The sequence below is a fragment of the Nomascus leucogenys genome, chromosome 9 (assembly GCF_006542625.1).
Source record: "Nomascus leucogenys isolate Asia chromosome 9, Asia_NLE_v1, whole genome shotgun sequence".
In the NCBI taxonomy this organism is placed as follows: domain Eukaryota; kingdom Metazoa; phylum Chordata; class Mammalia; order Primates; family Hylobatidae; genus Nomascus; species Nomascus leucogenys.
The window spans coordinates 102,438,801-102,459,083 of record NC_044389.1 but is presented as its reverse complement, the minus strand read 5'-3'; the positions used below and the strand labels follow the sequence as shown (position 1 = coordinate 102,459,083).

At 40.9% G+C, this 20,283-nt stretch overlaps 1 protein-coding gene across 1 annotated transcript in view; it reads left to right on the top strand.

Moving 5' to 3' along the window:
• Positions 1-20,283, top strand: part of FRMD4A (FERM domain containing 4A) — a 688,034-nt gene that overhangs the window by 57,711 nt on the left and 610,040 nt on the right. The gene's annotated exons all lie outside the window — the stretch shown is intronic.

Sequence of the window (20,283 nt, the reverse complement as noted above, 5' to 3'; positions counted from 1 at the left end):
CCAATCTTGTCCCTGTGCCCACCATGTGTCACACTTGCTCTCCTTTGCCTTCTGCCATGATTAGTAGCTTCCTGAGGCCTCCCCGGAAGCAGATGCCGCTGTTACACTTCCTGTACAGCCTGCAGAACCATGAGCCAATTAAATCTCTTTTTTATAAATTACCCAGTCTCAGGTGTATCTTTGCAGCAATTTAAGAATGGCATAATACATATAGTTCACATGTATCTCAGTGTTTAGTATTAGCAGTGATTTGGTCTTTACTTGGAAGTTTGGTGATGTTTTTGTGACCTGAAATGTACCCCGGGAACGTCACTCTTATTTATATCAATTAGCCCATGGGAAAATCGTTCTGTTTTATGTTGTTTCACTTAAAGTCGCAGTTTCCAAGAGCCTATTCACAATGTTAAGTGAGAATTTCCTGTGCTCTAACAGTTGTCATAGTAGTACCTATCACAAGCAGCTTTGAGAGTTGGCTGCATAAATGATTAATAGCAATAATGGATTCTCAGGGTTAATATGCAGCAGGCCGACTGATTTCTGCAGCTATGGTCGGCCTAACTCCAGATGGCTCTCTGCAGAGGGTGGGAGGAATTTCCCACTAAGAAGATGGATGGGTGAGGAATTTGGAAATCTCCAGATCATAGACCATGGTGGTAGATAGGATAACAGCCTCCCAAAGATGCCCTTGTCCTAATCCCCAGAACCGGTGAAGATATTACTTTATACTGCAAAAGAGACTGTTGAGTCAGGGTTTTCCAGAGAGACAGAACTGACATGATAACAATTTAGGGAGAGAGATGAGAAGGAATTTATCAGGGGAATTGGCTCATTCAACTGTGCAGTGAGAAGTCCCATGATGGGCTGTCTGCAGGCTGGAGAATCAGCAAAAACCCATAACATAACTCAGTCTAAGTCCAGAGGCTTCAGAACCAGAGAGGATGATGGTATCTCTCTCAGTCAGTCTGAGGCCAAAGGCCCAAGAACCTGGGGGGGGGCACTGGTTTTCTTCCTGAAGTCCCAAAGCCAGGGAACCTGCAGTCCTGACATCCAAGGACAGGAGAAGATGGGTGCCCCCGCTCCAGGACAGAGAGCAAGAATCCTTCTTCAGCCTTTTCGCTCCATCTGGGCCCCACTGAGGGCAGATCTTCCCCATCCCTGGGGCAGCTCAAACATTCTAATCAAATGCCAAATCACCTGGGTTTCTCTTTCTGCAGGAGAGGGGCTTGTTCAGTCCTGCTGAAGCATTGAGAATAATTAATGCAGTGATTCAAAATAAATAATTAATTCCCTTAATTACCATCCATTAATTATTATCACTTAATTCAGTCACGTCGACACCCAAAATCAGCCATCACACGGACCTTGCAAAAGGAATTAAGGTTAAGGGCTTTGAGATGGGAAGAGTATCCTAATTATGCAGGTGGACCGGGTCTAATCATGGCAATGCATCCCTTAATCGCATGGTGTTCCTTAGATGCAGATAACTTTTCTCTGTTGGGGTCAGAGAAAGAGATGCGATGATGGAGTAGGGTCAGAGAGATGTTACGCCACTGGCTCTGAAGGCAGAAGGAGGGGCCACGAGCCAAGGAATGCAGGTGGCCTCTAGAAGCTGGGAAAGGCAAGGAAATGTAGTGCCTTTTGTAGTGCCTCCAGAAGGAACACAGCCCTGTGGACACCTTGATTTTAGCCCCACGAGACCCTGACCTGCAGAACCGTAACATAATACAGTCAGGTTGTTTAAGCTGCTAAACTCGTACTAGTTTTTTACAGCAGCAGTAGACAATGAATACAACCATGGATGATTTTCAGGCTACTCATAAAGCAGCCAGTTTCAAATACAACTAACCTATGCTACAGTTGCTGTTTTGAGCATATTTTGTGCTGAGCCTGTGAATAGATGCATTACTGATGCTGCCTATATAGTTGCCTTTACTACTCCAGGAATAGCCACCACCCCATCCCACAGCCTTGCCAATCCAGTGGCATCCCAGAGCTATTGTCATGGGACTTCATGGCTCTGTATGCAATCGACTAGAAGTAGAAATATATCTGAGGTTTCTCATTTCTGCCCCTAATTATTTTCCCCAAACCTCAGAAAGTTTTGTCACTGGCTACCTGTCATTGGCTTTCATCCTAACGGCATACGCTTAGTGGGTAATAATTACCCAATTGTTGCTTCAAATATGGGGAGATTTTTTTAACCCAACTTCCATTTGATTTTGAGCGTTTAGAAGCACAAAATATGTAGAAACTCTGGAAAAATTAGCCTAGCTCCCTGGGAGTTTTCACATAGCAGAAATGCTGACTTACTTCTATCGGCTATTGGCTTAGTCCAGGCAGAACATTGCCTCTGATTGTCTCATGCATACACATGAATTGCAAATAAAGAGTCCCAAAGCTTTGTGTTTCCACAGGGACGTGTTGTAGATTTCATCATGCATCAAATATTTCAGGCTTAAAATGGCTTTCTCAAAATATTAGTTAATCTTCACTAGTTTGTTGGAGTCCTTGGCAGGTAGGTAGCACGTGAAGAACTGCAGCTATTTTGTTGCTGTAGTTTTCTTATGAAGATGAATGAAAAAATAAATAAGTCAAGGGAGTCTTACAATATATTACATTTGCACTGTTTTTAGGGCTATTTGCAGAAATAAATAGATCTCAGGCTGAAGCAATATGGATAAAGAGCGTCTAAGGTGTGCATTGATTAGACTGATGACATTTATAAAAAGAAATCATGTTCAATGATCTGTCATGGGCATTGTTGTGGATGGCACAAGTGGCCTATCATGTTGGGAGAGACTGCCTTTTGCTACATAACATTTATATTGAAAGGTTTTATTTGTTTTGTAGTTTACAGCTGTGCCATGAGTTGACCATTGTATTTTAGATTTGAAGCAAAACAAAACAAAACAAATATATAGATAGATGATAGATAGAGAACACAGTAATTATTTTTCCTGTTTTTAGTTGAAAAGTAGACACGCATACACACACATTTAAGTAATAATAATGGCAGTAATGACATTCTTTTGATCATGTTCCACAGCACTTTGGCATATATTATCCCATTTAATGCCTGCAAGACAATCATGACATAGATGGCCTAAGTATTATTTTACAATTTATAAAACCCAGATTAGTTACCCACCAATAAATGACTAGACCAAAGCTAGATTTAAGATATGGATGTCCTCTGTTTAATGCTAGGCTGTATTCTAACATTTGTAATTCAGTGATTTAGATTCTAGAATGCATTATTTCCTATAAAACAATCCTACCGAGTGATTAGGTATCTAGATGAGGTCTTGTGTCATAATATGGCATTCAAGTTTTCCCAAAGCTAAGTGATATTCTCCAGGACACCTAGTTAGTAAATAAAGGACCCAAATTTAAAATTCAGAGAAATGCGCTCATCTCTTTATATTTATTTATCCCAACGCAAAACTGACTTGTACATTTTGAACCAAGAATTATTTGTAGTTTTAAATTCATGTATTCTAAATGAATTCCTAATTGCTTGAATTGTAGACTTTGAAAGAAAATGAAGAGTTTAGTCCATTCTAGATATAAAAATAGATATTCCAACCAGAAAGGCTACTGCCAAATGGTGTAAGAGTAAAAGAAGGGCCTTGAAATTGGACAGATTCTGAGCTTAGGCTGTGGCATCTGGCATCTTTGCTTTCTCCTTGACATGACAGGGTACTTCCAGGCCTCTAATTTCCTGACCTTTAAAATGGAGCAATACCTACTTACCAGGGATATTGTAAGAATTAAGTGAGATGATATATGAAGACATCCCTTTGAACTCCTTCTATTTTTGCCTTATATCTTCTCTTCCTTATTGTAAACCTCCAGACAGATGTGTGTTCCCAAGAACTCCACCACACACAGAGCCTCATGTGTCTGAAAGAGATATATAATTTACAAAATAACTTTAAAAATCCCAAGGTCTTGACCTCATAGCTTTCTTAACCTCACTTTTTCTCTTCAGCCATAGACTCTATTTGTAGAATTCAAGCCCATTATGTCTTCTTTGTGTACATTTGTTCTAACTCTGTTAACCACACCTATCTGCCTGCCCCAGGGGGAGTCTCTCGAATAAAATGTCTTTTGTCAATACACAGCACTAGCGACACTAAAACTTAAATGCTTCTTAGAAAATTCCAAAGAAAGAGTCTTGTTCTTGTTTATTTCCATGACACATTGTGGTAATCCATTGTATTTATGCTAGCTCAATGTTATAAGTCATATATTGACTACTCTATGTATTTTTACATACATCTATTCACCCTAAAATTCCTAGTGTTCCCCAGAAAGTAGTAAAAGGATATAATTTATAGTAATAGAATTAACTTTAAGTTACATTTGCAATTACATTTCTTGGAGTCTCTTGATGATAAGAAAGAAAATAAAGGCAGTTCAATTAGTGCATACTCTGCAGTATAAAAACATGATTTTTTTTCTTCTTCCATTTTTTAAATTTCATTTTATGAATGTGCTCTCTTTATATCATGAATCTTTTGGGGAAACATTTTTCAAACAGATTTTTCTGCTTTATGCTTTTCTGAGTGTTTGTGTGAAACAACCCTACATAGCCACACACACACACACACACACACACACACACACAGCACATCTACTAGGAATCCTAAGCATCAAATGAAGCAGAAATGAGATTTACTTCACCCAGTAGTTCAATGGCACTTTAACAGAAAATATTATTTATAATCTTAAAGCATCCCCCAAACTCTATCTAACTTTGGGAAAAAGTACTTGAGGGATAAACAGTGATTCTTAATTGGGGCTATTTTGTTCCCTCCTCCCAGCCCCAAGACATTCGTCATTGACTGGAGAGATTTTTGGTTGTCACAATTCCGGGACACTATTGGCTTTTAGTCGGTAGAGATGAGGTATGCTGCTTAACATCCTACAATGCACGGGACAGCCCCACCCACCACCCCCAGGACAAAGAATTCACCAGCCCAGAAAGTCAGTAGCGCCAAGGTTGGGAAAGCTGCTCAAAACCCACACCCGTTCAGTTCACTGGTTCCAGTGGCCCCGCAGTATTTATGTTTGTTGCTTCCAAGTCTTGAGTCTTCCTCCTTTAAACTGCAGATGTTGGCCCAGTTGACACCTTGATCATTCATTCTTCATGACTCTACGTGATAAGGTCTTTACCGTGCCTTTGGGCTGATAGAGGTAAAGCGTTTGCCCAACACAAAGAGGGTGTGATGAGGCACCCCAGGAGGGATTTATGATAAGTGGTTCCCTCTCCCTTCCCAGCTGCTCTGGCAACCAACAGTACATACAGGGGCAGTCACATTCCCGACCCTTCTGGAAGGAACTGATTTGGGATTTTAATATGCAGATCTGAACTATCTCTATTTCCTAGAATTCCATAGCTGCATCCTATGACCTAGAACAATTCCTCTATCCTTCTCATGTTGATACATGGGCCACTTGGTTTTAATCACAGTTGGGATAATCAGAAATCACTAGAGAAATCATCAGTTTTGCTTTTCTACCCTCAGAATGCACTGAGTTTTTAAAAGCTATATTCTTATAGTTTCTAACCTCTACAAATTGTGTATGTGGGTCCTTGTTTCAAAATTCATATGATTTACTTTTTAAAATTTTAATCCAAGAAGTAATAGCATATGTTTAAATCACATAAATACAAAGGTGTTAGCCTTGGATATTTATGGAGACTTTCAGGTTACAAAACAAACCAACACAAAAATCTCGTTACTATGATCCTGGAGACATAGCCAAGGATAAAACATCAACTAATTTTAATCTCGCAGAACCTTAAACTGAGGGCATTGAAGGAGAGGTTTTAAAAAAAAGGAGCTTGATGATAATGAAAATTAACATCCTAAATCTTTGACACTCTAGGTTTTCCTATCACCTTGGCATGAGGAAAGCTGCCTGCTCTACGTTGGGTACTAAGAGTAGGAACACCTACTTATTCTATCAGTTAACAGAAGTCACTGAAGAAAAAGTTCAGAGCCATTAATGGGCAAAAGTCATGTTTCTTAGGCCAGGCGCAGTGGCTCACACCTGTAATCCCAGCACTTTGGGAGGCCAAGGCAGGCGGATCACAAGGTCAGGAGTTCGAGACCAGCCTGGCCAATATGGTGAAACGCGTCTCTACTAAAAAATACAAAAATTAGCCAGGTGTGGTGGTGCACACCTGTAGTCCCAGCTACTTAGGAGGCTGAAGCAGGAGAATCGCTAGAACCCAGGAGGCAGAGGTTGCAGTGAGCCACGATCACACCACTGCACTCCAGCCTGGGCAACAGAGCAAGACTCCGTCCAAAAAAAAAAAGTCGTGTTTCTTTTCCAAGACTTGGGATAATGTTAACGGATTACAGTGTTAAAGAATTAGTTCTTTCTTGTATCAATGAAATCTAGAGGAAGCAAAAGTTAGGGTCAAAGGGAATTTTAAAACAATAGATATTTTAATTAAATAGTCTGTAGGAATTCCCTATATTTGGGTTAAATAATATTACAACAAAATCGAACGTGCATCCATATTTTTTTTACACTAAGTTAGCACTGTATACAGTACATGGTATAGTGTTTGAAATATGGAAGGTATTTGATAAGTATCTGTTGATTGAATTAATTCATTGTTTTGGCAATAAATGGGTCATTGGCTAGAGTCCAGCAATACCTCATTTATAAAACAGTCACTTTTTTTGTTGTTGTTGTTTTTAGAATGATGGCTTTAAAAGGGAATTAATCAGCAGTTGCATGGAATTAAGATCCAGCTCATCTATTTTCTACCCTCTTCTGGGCTGCTTGTATCAATGGGGAACCTGGGATAAAAGATAAAATAGAAATAAGACGGCTCAAAGACCTGTGCTCTGCTTTGTGGAATGAGAAGGGCTGTGATGTGCCCAGGGATTTCAGGCGGTTGCTTCATGTCTGCCCATTTGCCCCATCTCTGAACTGGGCATAATGATAATTACCAGCTTCATAGGAGGGCAGAGTGGATTAATGAGCTAATCTTGTAAAGCGCTTGGCAGGTGAAAATTCTTGAGAGGTGCTGTGATTGCAGTCATTAGTTTTCGTAGACACTCTGGGAGCGAATCTTAGCAAGGAGACATGTAATTAATGCAGGAGATCTTTGTGGTTGGTGCAATGCTCGCTCACTGGAGAAGAACTTGGTGCTGCTTCCACTGGTTACTTCCTTTCGATTCCCGTTGACTGCTTATTCCCCAGCTCCTATCTACCCCAAATGCCTTCCTCTGTGATGCCTTTGCTGACAACTGACCTGGCTGCTGGAATGCCTCATTTGGGTTTGCCTTTGGTTTATCAAGGGTGGGCGCCAGTCACAGTGAAAACCGAGAACCTGATAGTTACCTTCTGGTGACTCCAGGGGCCTCCTTGAACATTGTCGGTACCCTGCTTGTGCCCTAACCCTGCAACACGAAGGAGCTTAGAGGACCCCCCTCTGGGATCCAAAGTTTCCATCCTTGATGGCTTCACCTCTATTACAGTCCTAGCAGCACCTTTCTAGGGCACAGGACCGTCAGTTTGTGATGGGAGAAGAGATTCAGGAGACTCAGAGCTGATCATGGGCAAGGGTAACTTTCTGGTGAGGGGTGAAGGCAATCGACAATGAGCAATGTTGATATTTTGAGGTGCCAGAGCACATGGAATGGATGCACTTCTTGAAATTAAAAAAACAGTTCCCTAAACAAAGGAAGACGACGGAAATTTGGGGCGATTCTTAGCAGCAAGTCTGGCCGGCAGCCTTGCAAGTGATTTATGGGGCCTGTCCCCTTCCCCCTCCTGCGCTGGCTGAAGTCAAAGCCATATGCCCTGTTTCTGTGCAGAGGCCTGAGCTCTACCAAGCAGGAGCTTCACCCAGACGGGGCTGGCAGGGAGGGAACCAAGCTGGGCCACTGGGCTGTCATGCCAGCTCCTAAAAGTGGGCATTTGTTTCCTGCTTTCTAGAATCAAGTCAGTCCAAACCTTGTGGCTGTATTTCCATTAAAACTGTCATTGGAATATCGTACACGGGTCCTCTCTGTAGGCCATTTGTCCCGAAAGAAAATTTCTGAGCAAGGATGGGAAAGGATCCCGGCCAGGGGAACACTGGCCTGGTGTATTTCCCCCTCTCGCCTGCACTGACAGACAGAATGAGAACAGCACGGGCTGCATTTGTTGTTTGCTTCTTTCATGGCTTGCCCTCCGGTTTTCCTGGCAAGTAGGAGAACTATTCAGTATGCTGACTTGTTTAATTTACTTGTAAAAGAAAATGTGCTTTAAGACAGACTTAAATTGTGCTGATGCTGAGTGCACCTACGTCCTCATGAACCAGCATGGTGGTCTGAGGCCCCCAAGATGACCACTCTCAGGTCTAAGGAGTTCTGTCTGTGTTTTTCCCCATTACTGGAGCTTTGTAATTTATCTCTGAAGCTCTGCAAGAAGAAAAGAAGCTCATTTCAAATTCTTTCTGCTCCTCACCACCCAGGAGCCTTTTGTGTGTCTTTAGCTCATGTGCTCTGGCAAGGGCCTGAGTCAGGAGAATGAGGTGAGCACAATTTAGCCCCAGGAAGAAGACCCAGTTCTGGACTTATGCCAGCCGGACTGAGCTGACAGAACCACATGTACGTGCATTCCAGTGCCTTTTAGATAAGCCTTGACGCACAAGAGACATCATGAATATCATTACTAATATTTCTATATAATAATTAGCAAGAATTTACCCTTTGCCAAGCACTGGAATTTTAACATGCACAATAACCTCATGAAGTTGGCATCGCCATCCCCATGGTACAGAACCAGGATTCAGACAGTGGGTAACTCGCCCAGGGTTACCTAGTTAGTGTCAGGGGCCAAGAGAAGAGATAACCGGGCTAAGTAGGTAATGGAAAGTGATCTCTTAGCCCAGTTTTTATATAGAAATTTGGAGAAAGGCAGGGACTGAAATGTGAAATCTCTCTGCAGTGTGTGGTTTTGCCACTCAAAGATGGGTTTTCCCCGAACTCTTCACATTTATCAAAGATTGCTCTTCAAATTTTGGAATTGCACAGAGGGAGAGGAAGTATGCTGAAGACAGGTAAAGAGAGGTGGAGAGGGAGACAGAGAAGCAGAGAGAGGGGAACTAGGGAAAATGAGATGTTGGGGTGTGTGTGTGTGTGTGTGTGTGTGTGTGTTTGGTGTGGTGAGAAATGGAGTCTGAATATCTGCCTCTCAGCAGCCCCTGGCTGGTTAACAAGCCACATTGAAATAACAGAGGCTGGGTTGGAGCAACTAAGTTATTAAGTTTTAGACACAGATTGGCACCAAAGAACCTAGAGTAAGTATTAAGAGACCTTTACAGTTTCTACATTAGTGTTAGGAGGAAAAAACGATCCCTCCTGTCTCTCCCTCTCAGGTTATAGACAAAGACACTAAGGTCCAGAGAAATTAAATGATGGACCAAAAGCTGCATAACTAACCACAGGCAGAGCTGGAACGAGAGCCCAGGTCTTCTCTAGGCTCATGCCCACTGCTTCCCTCCCTCAGGGTTGTAGAGACCAGGTTGAAATCGGATAGGTTGGCATTGCAATGACATATTCCTTGGAAGACCATTTATTGGGGAATAGCAGCTGTTGGGAAGTTGCTTCTCTGACAGCTGTTTCATTGACAGAAGTGGCAGCTTTAATTTGAGCCCTCAGAGAAGCAGCATTAGAGCCATTGGTGAGCAGGTCAGTTTTCAGTTCAGGAAAACTGAATACCCAAGTAGACAACAGCAGTCAGGTTAGCTACATTCAAACATGGCCCACAGAATTCTGCACACTTCATTCATTTGCTCATTCATTTTTTCACTCTCCAAATAGCTATAAATCAAGCACATAAACAAATATAATGGTGATCATATTTGCAAATGTTTAATCATGATGTTTTGACATCCTCCTAAATCATGGTTCCATGCAGCCACTCTCTCCAAGGCTGAACCATGAGGTGAACCACTCCAGGGAAGGAAGAATTGGGCACTGCCTGGAGCAAAGACACCATAGACTGCTTTATGGCTCAAAGCCAGACTCTAACCCCTCTCAGTCCCACATATTCATTGACCAGATCCCATTTTGTATTTGAATCCCTCCTAGATGGTTAGGTACGATAATCACCTCCACACACTCATTTTATCAGAGAAAAACCTGAAACCCACGGAGGTGGATGACGTGCCCAGCGGAGTTAGTGGCCAAGCCTGACCCCAGGTGTCTACTCAGAATCCAACATTCGGAACTTTATGCCGCTCTGTTTGCTTTGGTCCTTGGGGAAGCATCCAGGTTTTTACCCATATTCATGTTTTATTTTTAATACACTTTTATAGTTAAGGAAATAGTTTGCCTTAACAAAGTCCCTGTTTCATCATCTCTGGGTGTTTCTGTTAAGAACAAAGGCAAAGGTTCTGGCTGTGTGGCTGTGAACATTTTCGTCTACTGACAGGAGGTAGCCAGGAGTGGTCAATTTGAAGTGGTGAAGATCAGAATGTGCTTTGAATAGTGATTGCTCAGGCTTTAGTTCTAATCTTAAAAATTATTCAACACTGTCCTTGAGGTGCCATGCCGTGAAAGGAAACACTCTTTACTTGTGATTTAATGAGCATGTAGGATGACTTATACACCTTTGATTGGGTCTGTGTGTGAACCCTGAGCCCGAGAGGACATTTCATGCCTTCCCTGCATCATTGCAGCTGTTCTGCGGCTTGACCTGTTGACACAGCCACCATGTGGTGTCAATATTTGCAGACTGGACAGTCTTTCTCTGCTGGATAGTTTTGCTTGTGGGAACTAAAACTTCTCTGTTAGTTTACTCAAGAATAAATAGATCCTCATGCCAAACGCCAATTCCTCTTAAAGCACATGAGAGTCCATGCAGTACAGAAGGGAGAAAATGCAGTGGCTGGAAGCTGGATTGTGGCGTGCTGGGGTCTGGAGCCAAACTGGACCTGCCGAGAGCTCTAGCACACATCATGTCTTCTTTCCACGATGTTCTCCCTCCTGCACAATGTCAAGTAATAGCCTTCCCTTTAAGTCTGGGTCAGCTGTCAAAAAATAAAAAAGGAGATGGGATTTTTTTTTTGCCATTTCTAGACTATATCTATGACACAGAGATCCTTAGAGATTCTTTTTTTCTGAAGACGTGAGTATTGCATTCCTCAAAGACTTAACATCCCTGACAACAGTCTCCATGGTGTTAGGAAGAGGTAGAGGCATAAGTGAGAGAAACAGCTGGAGCCATGTAGCCGTGGGCAATGTGGTTGTCATGGTGTCCATCCTAAGAGCCATGGCAAAGAGGATTCCATGATGACAATGAGCCGTGTCCCTTGCCCTGCATGGAAAAATAGCAGTCAATAGAGAAGGAGACCTGGAAGGTGCAACCAACTCTTTGTGCATGTAAATTTGCAAAATGAAGTGAAGTCAAACATTTTCTTTTTAAAGAATATTTTCTCTGACTAAAAAATTTATGGTTGGTGTTTAAAAAGTAAGTAGAAGAAATTATAAAGAAAAAAGTTAAAATAGCCCCAGATTTCAATACCTAGAGATATGAAGATTTTAATATTGGCAGATGGCTTCCATGAGTAGCTTTTTGAATCATATTACATTTGCAGGAGTATGAATACTGATCTCACTGCATCATCAGCATTTATTATTAAAATGGAAAAAAATGCCATTTTTATAAATGAGAACTGACAGGAAAATCATTGGTTTAAATAATACTTATTTCAGTAATATAATTATTAAAGATTTGTATATTCTTCAATAGTGAATGGTGTGTTTACACTTTTGACTTTTTTGAGATGGTTTTGTATTCTTATGAATTTGTGAGGCCATTTTTTACGTTTGGTAAATTACCATTTACATGTCATTGTTATTACAAGTACTTCTTATTGTTTGCCATTTACATTTTTATGATTCTATTACTGTTTACAGGTTTATCAAGGCATAATTAATGTACAGTAAGCTGAACATTTTTGAAGTATATAGTTTTTGAAGAGTTTTGGCATATGTATTAGACCATCACTATAATAAAAAGAAGGAACATATTCCTTGTTCCCAGAAGTTTCCTTTTGCTCCCTTTGTAATCCCTCCCTCACACCCCTCACCATCCCCAGTAACTGCTGATCTGATTTCTGACTTTATACAGTAGTTTCTACTACTTAGTATTTTTATGAGTAGATTCGGGCAACATGTACTCTTTTTTGCTGACTTCTTTCATTCAGCATAATTGTTTTGAAATTCATCCATATTGTCACATGTGTCAATATTTATTTTTATGGCTAAGTAGTATTTCCTTGCATGGTTTTGTTTATCTGTTCAACCATTGATGGAAATTTGAGTTATTTTCTGATTTTTGGCTATCACAAATAAAACAACTATGAATGTTCCTGGTCAAGTCTTTATGTGAACATGCGCTTTCATTTTTAAGTAAATAGCTAGGTATAAAATGATTGGGTTGTCTACCCAACTGGTTTCCAATGTTACTGTATCATTTTACATTTCCACCTGTGGTACATGAGCATTCCAGTTTCTCCACATAATCACCAACACTAGGTATGATCAGTTTGTTCAACTTTAACAATTCGAATAGATGTGTGGTAGTATTTCATTGTGAATTTAATTTGATTTTTCCTAATAATGAGTGGTGCTGAGGATTTTTTCATGTGCTTATTTGCCATCCTTGTATTTTCTTTGATGAATTGTCTGTTAAAATCATCTGTTCATTTTTTTGTTTGGGTTGTTTGTCTTATTATATAATTTTGAGAGTTCTTTATTTTTTTTAGTTAAAACCCCTTTATCAAATATACATTTTATAATTATTTTCTCCCAGTCTGTGACTTGCCTTTTATTATGTAATATGTTTTTTGAAGAGTATGAGTTTTATATTTTTTGAAGTAAAATATATTTCTTTTTTTAGTGTCTGTGCTCTTGTGTCCTATTTTAGAAATCTTTTCCAAACCCAAGGTCACTAAGATCTTTATCTTCATTGTGTTCTAAAAGTGTTCCAGAATATGACACATTTCGAGTTAATTTTTATATATAGTGTAAGATAATAGTCAAGTTTTACCTTCGTGTTTGGCTATCCAATATTAGCACCATATATAAAAAAGATTTCCTTTCTCCATTGAACCTTGTATCAGTTTTCAAAGGCTGTTTTAGCAGATGACCACAAACTGGGTGGCTTTACACAGCAGACAATTGTTTTCTTACAGTTCTGGAAGCTGGAAGTCTGAAATCAAGTAGGCAAGGCCAAGCTCTCTGAAGGCTCTAGGTTTGGATTCTTTCTTTTCTCTTCTAGCTTCTGGTGGTGGGTGGCACTCCGCAGCATGCTTTGGCTTGCAGGCACATCACTCCAATTTCTGCTTCCATCTTCACATGACAGCCTTTCCTCTGTGTATGTTTCTGTGTTTCTGTTTTCTTGTAAGGACACCAGTCATTGGATTAGGGCCCACACTAAATCCAATATGACCTCATCTTAACTAATTACATCTGCAAATATCCAGTTTTTAAATAAGATCACATTCTAAGGCACCAGGTACACATGCATTTTTGGGGGGATACCATTCAACTCAATACAAAAATTACTTTCGCACAGTTGCTACAAATCCACTGACCATATACATAGCTTATATGCTGTGATTTGGTTTATTGCTTTTATTCTTTTAAGGTCCTTGTTCATACTGAGATCAGTTTATATATTAACCTCTGCTTTGTTCCAGTTTGTTAACTTTCTTTTTATTTGAGACAGGGTCTTGCTCTCTCACCCAGGCTGGAGTGCAGTGGCACGATCTCGGCTCACTGCAACCTTCACCTCCCAAGTTCAAGTGATTGTTGTGCCTCAGCCTCCTGGTTAGCTGGGTTTATGGGCACTGGCCACCACGCCCAGCTCATTTTTGTATTTTTAGTAGAGATGGGATTTCACCAGGTTGGCCAGGCTGGTCTCGAACTCCTGGCCTCAAGTGATCCACCCACCTCGGCCTCCCAAAGTGCTGGGATTACAGGCATGAGCCACTGCACCCAGCCGGTTAATTAACTTTCACAAATCTAGAGTAAATTTTGGAGTATGGTATCTGGTTACACTGTAAATTTTTTTCCCCAAATAAACAATATCCCTTTCTTCTCCTACTGCCTAGTATTTTATTTTCTTAAATTTCTCTATACATGCATGCATGTTTAAACTTCATATAAGTATGTATATGTTAGTACATATACATTTATTTTTTATTTTTATTTTTAAAAATTTTTTGAAGAGACAGAGTCTCACTGTGTTGCCCAGGCTGGTCTCAGACTTCTGGCCTCAAGCAATCCTTATACCTCGGCCACCCAAATTGTTGCGATTACAGGCATGAGCCACTGCACCCAGCCCAAATATACTTTAACAAAAATTCCGTTTGTGGAATAATTTCTCTCGTGCACTTTTTTGTGTTATTTCCTTTACAATATAATAAGGTTTTATAAGCATATATGTTAGTGCCAATTCAATGACCATTTTATTCTATTACTCTGTTGAGATTTGTACCAACACTACACTCTTATATCCTTTATAACACTATAAATGCCATGAAAAATTTAGAAAAATTTTCCATCACTTTCACATTTTCTCTGCTTATTCTTCAAGATGAGTTTTAAAATAATTATTTAAAAATTATTAGAGTCCAGTCCATCGTAATTTCTAGTGGAATAGCATTTTACCAATGCATGATTTGGGGGAGAACTGTTACTTTTTGAATTATGGTCATGCCATAGAGAAATTTGTATAGAACTTCTTTTTTGTAAGTCTTTTATATCTTTCATTAAAGCTTTATAGTTTTCATCATCTGGGTTTCTATTACATATTTCTTCTTAGCAATGCATTCTTAGATATTTTTCAATTATTGCTGTCTATTATAAATATTTTCCTATTATATTTTAAAAATCAGTTTTTGCTGGTAGATAGGAACATAAATGTTTCGGTACATTTGTCCTTTAGTCAGTTACTAAAATTGCTTGTTAATTCTGTAGTTAAAAAAATTGCTTTTATTTCCTTTTGGCAACCATTTTTTTTTTTTTTTGAGATGGAGGCTTGCTTTGTCACCCATGATGGAGTGCAGTGGCGTGATCTTGATTCACTACAACCTCTGCCTTCTGGGTTCAAGTGATTCTTGTGCCTCAGCCTCCTGAGTAGCTGAGATTAAAGGTGCATGCCACCACGCCCGGCTAATTTTTGTACTTTTAGTAAAGACTGGATTTCACCATGTTGGTCAGGCTGGGTCTTGAACTCTTGACCTCAAGTGATCCACCTGCCTCGGCCTTGCAATGTGCTGGGATTACAGTCATGAGCCACCACCCAGCCTGGCAACCAAAATTTAAACTCAATGTTTTTCTTCTAGTCTTTTCAATGACTTGTTTTCTGGTGGCTGGACTAATCTCTTTTTCACAGCTGCAATTCAAGGGCAGGTTTATGTCTTCAGCCATAAGTTAGTTCTCAGCATCTGGCAAGGGCAATTGTGCTCATCTGATTGTCTCCTGCCCTTGCTGCATTGGTCTCTGAAACTCTGAACATCGTAGTGCATTAAAATGTACAATTCCAAGTATGCGGTACAACCAGGGCTCTTCTTGTGTCCCCATCTACAGGTCTTCCCTTTTGATGCCATATTTTAATATAATGTCCCGTTACCAGTTTCTATCCTAGTTCATGCCTTGTATGTTTTCCTGAGAATTACTCTGTCCATATGTGGAAGACAGCTGATATGGGTAGCGCTGTGGCTATGTTGGAAGGCAGCAACTAGGCAACAGAGGAAGTTGTCTGGCTTTCAGCTTCGTCCAGATTTATAAACAGAGAAAGAAGACAATGGGAGAGGCAGGAATGATTTTTCTTTCACTTTTTGGCAGATGGTTTAGTTCATTTGCTGGCATTTTCTATCGTTTTTGCAGGTAATGGAAATTCTTCCAGATTTTAGCAACCAACAGATAGCCACTGCTGATTTTGAGATGGTTGCACATTCTTAACCTTTTCTCCTACTCCATAGGCATTTCAGTGGAAAGCTGGTAGAGTTTGCTTGGTGGGTTATAAGCCAGATGCCATTCTTAATAGGAAGTTGAGCAGTCTGGAGGCAAATTAAGTTAAGACTTTAGGGACTGGGGTTGATTGACTGGAATTCTCCCTCAAGGCTCCGAAGACTTTATGGAAAGAGGAATTTTTCTTGAACATTTGTACAAGCTCTTCCTGTATTACTACCTTATCTACTCTTCCCCTTAAAACCTAGGCTATTATTTTTATGGTAGATGAGAAGTAATACAATTTGCAAAGCATTTCTTTTGCAAATATTAGGCTTTTAAAAATATTTGAGGGTTAAGAAGTTGGGAAGAACCGCACATTGTAAAGAAAGGTGCTAGGCATATCCACAGGAAAACATGTGATCCAAACTGGATCTTCCACCATTAGCTGGCTCCCACTTCAAGCCCAATACATAAGAGGAGGGATTGTGCTGGTGAGGAAGAGCCAAGATTTCCTTGGAGAGAGTTGTCATGGTGTCCTGTGTTCTCCCTTCTGAAGGATGTCCTTCTTCCACCTCAGACAAAGCAAACAACATTTAAAAAGAATTACTTGTAGAGAATAGGGTTACTTTCCAGAAAGAGAACCCGACATATCATCCTCAATAGATGCATACAGAACTGGAGAAATCCTATAGGCCCACCTAAGGGTGTATAGTGATGAGTTTCTGGAAGAAATTGACCTTGGTTCCTGGAGTTGAAGTAGGAGGAAGGTGCCATCATGTTCCATGGATTTTTACCTGGAAGAATGTCTACGGGTGAAATGCTGATTGGAGTTTAATGGAGGGCTGAGGTGGGGAGGGTTGGCCTGTAACTCCAGAGTTTAAGGGCAAAGACATAGCATTTTTCCTTGAGCCAGTGAGCATCACAGAAGCCAACAGAGGAACCTAGTGTCAGGAGAGTCATGAGAGGTTAGTGAGAAAGTGTGTCATCTGCAGAGGGGAACTGCAAGCTGGAGGTGTCGAAAGGTGGCTGTCTCTCCTGGGTCCTGTGAGAGACAGAGAAAGCTGGCATTTGCACAACTGACCCACAGAGGATTCATAAACCAAATTACAACATTACCTGCCAAGCAAGATTCTTGCTGTCTCACCGAGCTTCCCCACTCAACACTTCACCCCGTCCTTGGTCCTAGAGAAACCAAGAGCAAAACAGTAAGAGGAGGGAGAAGGAAAAGAAGAACAAGGTGAAGGAAGAGCAAACGGACCATGTTCTCTATTCCCTGTGCCTGTCACTGCCACACTCCAGTGAAGAATCTTTATCCAGAGCTGGGTAAGGGGAGAGTTTTTTTTTTTTTTATTTTTTATTTTTAGAAGTAAATTATCAAGGCATCTTTTTTTATTATTTTTTTTTTTGCACACAAAACAATAAACATTTTCTAAAAATACATACAAACAAAAAGATGCGTATCAAACATATTAGGAAGGTTGCACATGGGAAGACGGGGAATAGAAATGGGGAGTGGGAATTAAAGAAAATGAATGAGAGAGGGACGTTGTATGGATCAATGATAATAACTCAATCCTCTATTTGACAAAGAAGAAGGAGAAGGAAGAGGAAGAAAAAGAAAGTGGGATAAAGGATCAGAAAGGGAGGAAAATAGAAAAAATTAGAGTATGAGTATGACTCCAGGGTAGACCTATTTTGTTGTCGCTGGGTTGGTTGGTTGGTTGGTCTGTTGTATTTTTCATATGTTTCGCCATGTTGGCCAGGCTGGTCTCGAACTCCTAGCCTGAAGTGATCAACCCGCCTCGGCCTCCCAGAGCGCCGGGACTACAGGCGTGAGCCACCACGTCCAGCCCCCACATTGCTTCTGGCCTCTGTGGTAGACCTCCCAGACGGGGCGGTCGGGCAGAGGCGCTCCCCACATCCCAGACGGGGCAGCCGGACAGAGGCGCTCCTCACTTCCCAGACAGGGCGGCCAGGCAGAGACGCTCCTCACTTCTTCCCAGACGGGGTGGCCGGCCAGAGGCGCTCCTCACTTCTTCCCAGATGGGGCGGCCGGGCAGAGGCGCTCCTCACTTCTTCCCAGAAGGGGCGGCCGGGCAGAGACGCTCCTCACTTCCCAGAAGGGGCGGCCGGGCAGATGCGCTCCTCACTTCCCAGACGGGGCGGCCGGGCAGAGGTGCTCCTCACTTCCCAGACGGGGCGGCCGGGCAGAGGCGCTCACTTCTTCCCAGATGGGGCGGCCAGGCAGAGGCGCTCCTCACTTCCCAGACAGGGCGGCCGGGCAGAGGCACTCCTCACTTTCCAGACGATGGGTGGCTGGGCAGAGGCGCTCCTCACTTCCCAGACTATGGGTGGCCGGGCAGAGGCGCTCCTCACTTCCCAGACAGGGCGGCCGGGCAGAGGCGCTCCTCACTTCCCAGACGATGGGTGGCCGGGCAGAGGCGCTCCTCACTTCTTCCCAGACGGGGCGGCCCGGCAGAGGCGCTCCTCACTTCTTCCCAGACGGGGCGGCCGGGCAGAGGCGCTCCTAAGGGGAGAGTTTTAAATGAGTGAGCAATTGAAGCATTTATTTCTATTGAGCAGGACTTTTGGGTGCTTTGTAATGAAGTTCTTCTGATACCAGAAAGAATTACTAAAGCTATAGTGATCTGTCCAGGACTGTGATAGAGAATTAGATAGAATTCATATAAAGAAAGTGGTTTTCAAAAAAAAGTTGGTTTCCCATATTCCACCCTATGAAATCAGTCCACTTGCTATAGCAATTACACTTGCACAAAAAAAACCTATATGAAAAGTTAGTCACGTGGGAATTCTTTGCCAAGCTGCTGGCAAAATATGGGGATAAAACCAGGTTTCTTAAATTCATAGGAGAGACATTCACTATTTATCTTGGAGTTTCTCACTGTCAGATACTGCAGGGATGATTAATAATGATACAAACACAGTTTCTCGGTCTTCGGCGGTGCTAACCTTGACCAGAGCATGGACAAAAACAAACAACAGTTTTTAACATGAGCAAAATCTCTGCCCTAATAAAAGAAAATATGCCTGTGTCTTTTAGACATAAATATGTTTTTTCTTGGTCAATAAATGTCAAAAGAATCTATTTGACTCAAAACTATTCAGATTTATATTTGGGTTTAATGTAAATTATATATAATAAAAGGTTATAACTTATCTAATAAGGTGGGAGTCCATGAGGCTACACTGATATAAATGAATGAGGAAAGAAAGAATGAATGAATGCAGAAGAATGGAAAGCTCTTCCTTATAGTTAGTAGAATACTAACAGATAAATATAGAATGAATAATGGAATTAGAAAAATACCATTTGCTAAGCATCATAGTAATAATTGGTTCTAACATAGTGGATCAAAATTTGAGGAATAAAAGAATATTTACATGGTCTCAAAGTATATCTCCTTAAGGCACTTCTTGTTACAAAGGGTAAAAACTAATATTATGGTAGAGATATGTGGCATATACCACCTTAACCAATGATCAAAGTTAACACTGCCAGAAATGGCATGAATCAACAACATGGGCCACCTGATATGAGTGACCTGAGAACTCACCATCATTTCCGGAGTGTACTCCTGCCCAAGGGCCATAACCTGAATCTAATTCTGAGGAAACACTGGACAACCCCAAATTGAGGAATATTCTCCAAAATGCCTGGCTTATGCTCTTCAGAAATATCAATATCATAAAGTACCCCAAAAAAGTCAAGAACTGTTACTAAAGAGACATGAAATCTAAATGTAGCCCATGATTTTCGGATTTTCTTTTCCTGTAAAGGACATTCTTAATAATGTCCTTTTGTCCAACTGGCAAAAGTCTCAAGATATTTAGATTAGACGATAATATCGCTTCAATGTTCATATGTTCATTTTGATAATTTCCTGTAGTTAGGTAAGGAAATTTTTCACTCTTTGGAAAGACACACTGGAGTATTTATGGATACATTTTACTTTAAATCAACCTGAAAATAAACTAGGAGAGGAAAGGAGAAAGAGAAGGCTGAAACAAACATAATAAAATGTAAACGTTTGAGGAATCTAGGATAAGGGCATTGGTAATTCGCTTTTCTATTCTTGAAACTTTTCTATAAATATAAAGTTTGTTCAAACAAAATATATGCAATAAAATTTTAAAACTTAAAAATACATAGTATGATACTAATGTCTTCTTTGCTATTCTCATGCTTTAATAATCATCATCATAAGCATATATACAGCATTTACTCTCTGCTAGGCTCTGTTTTAAATTGTGTGTGTGTGTGTGTGTGTGTGCGCACATG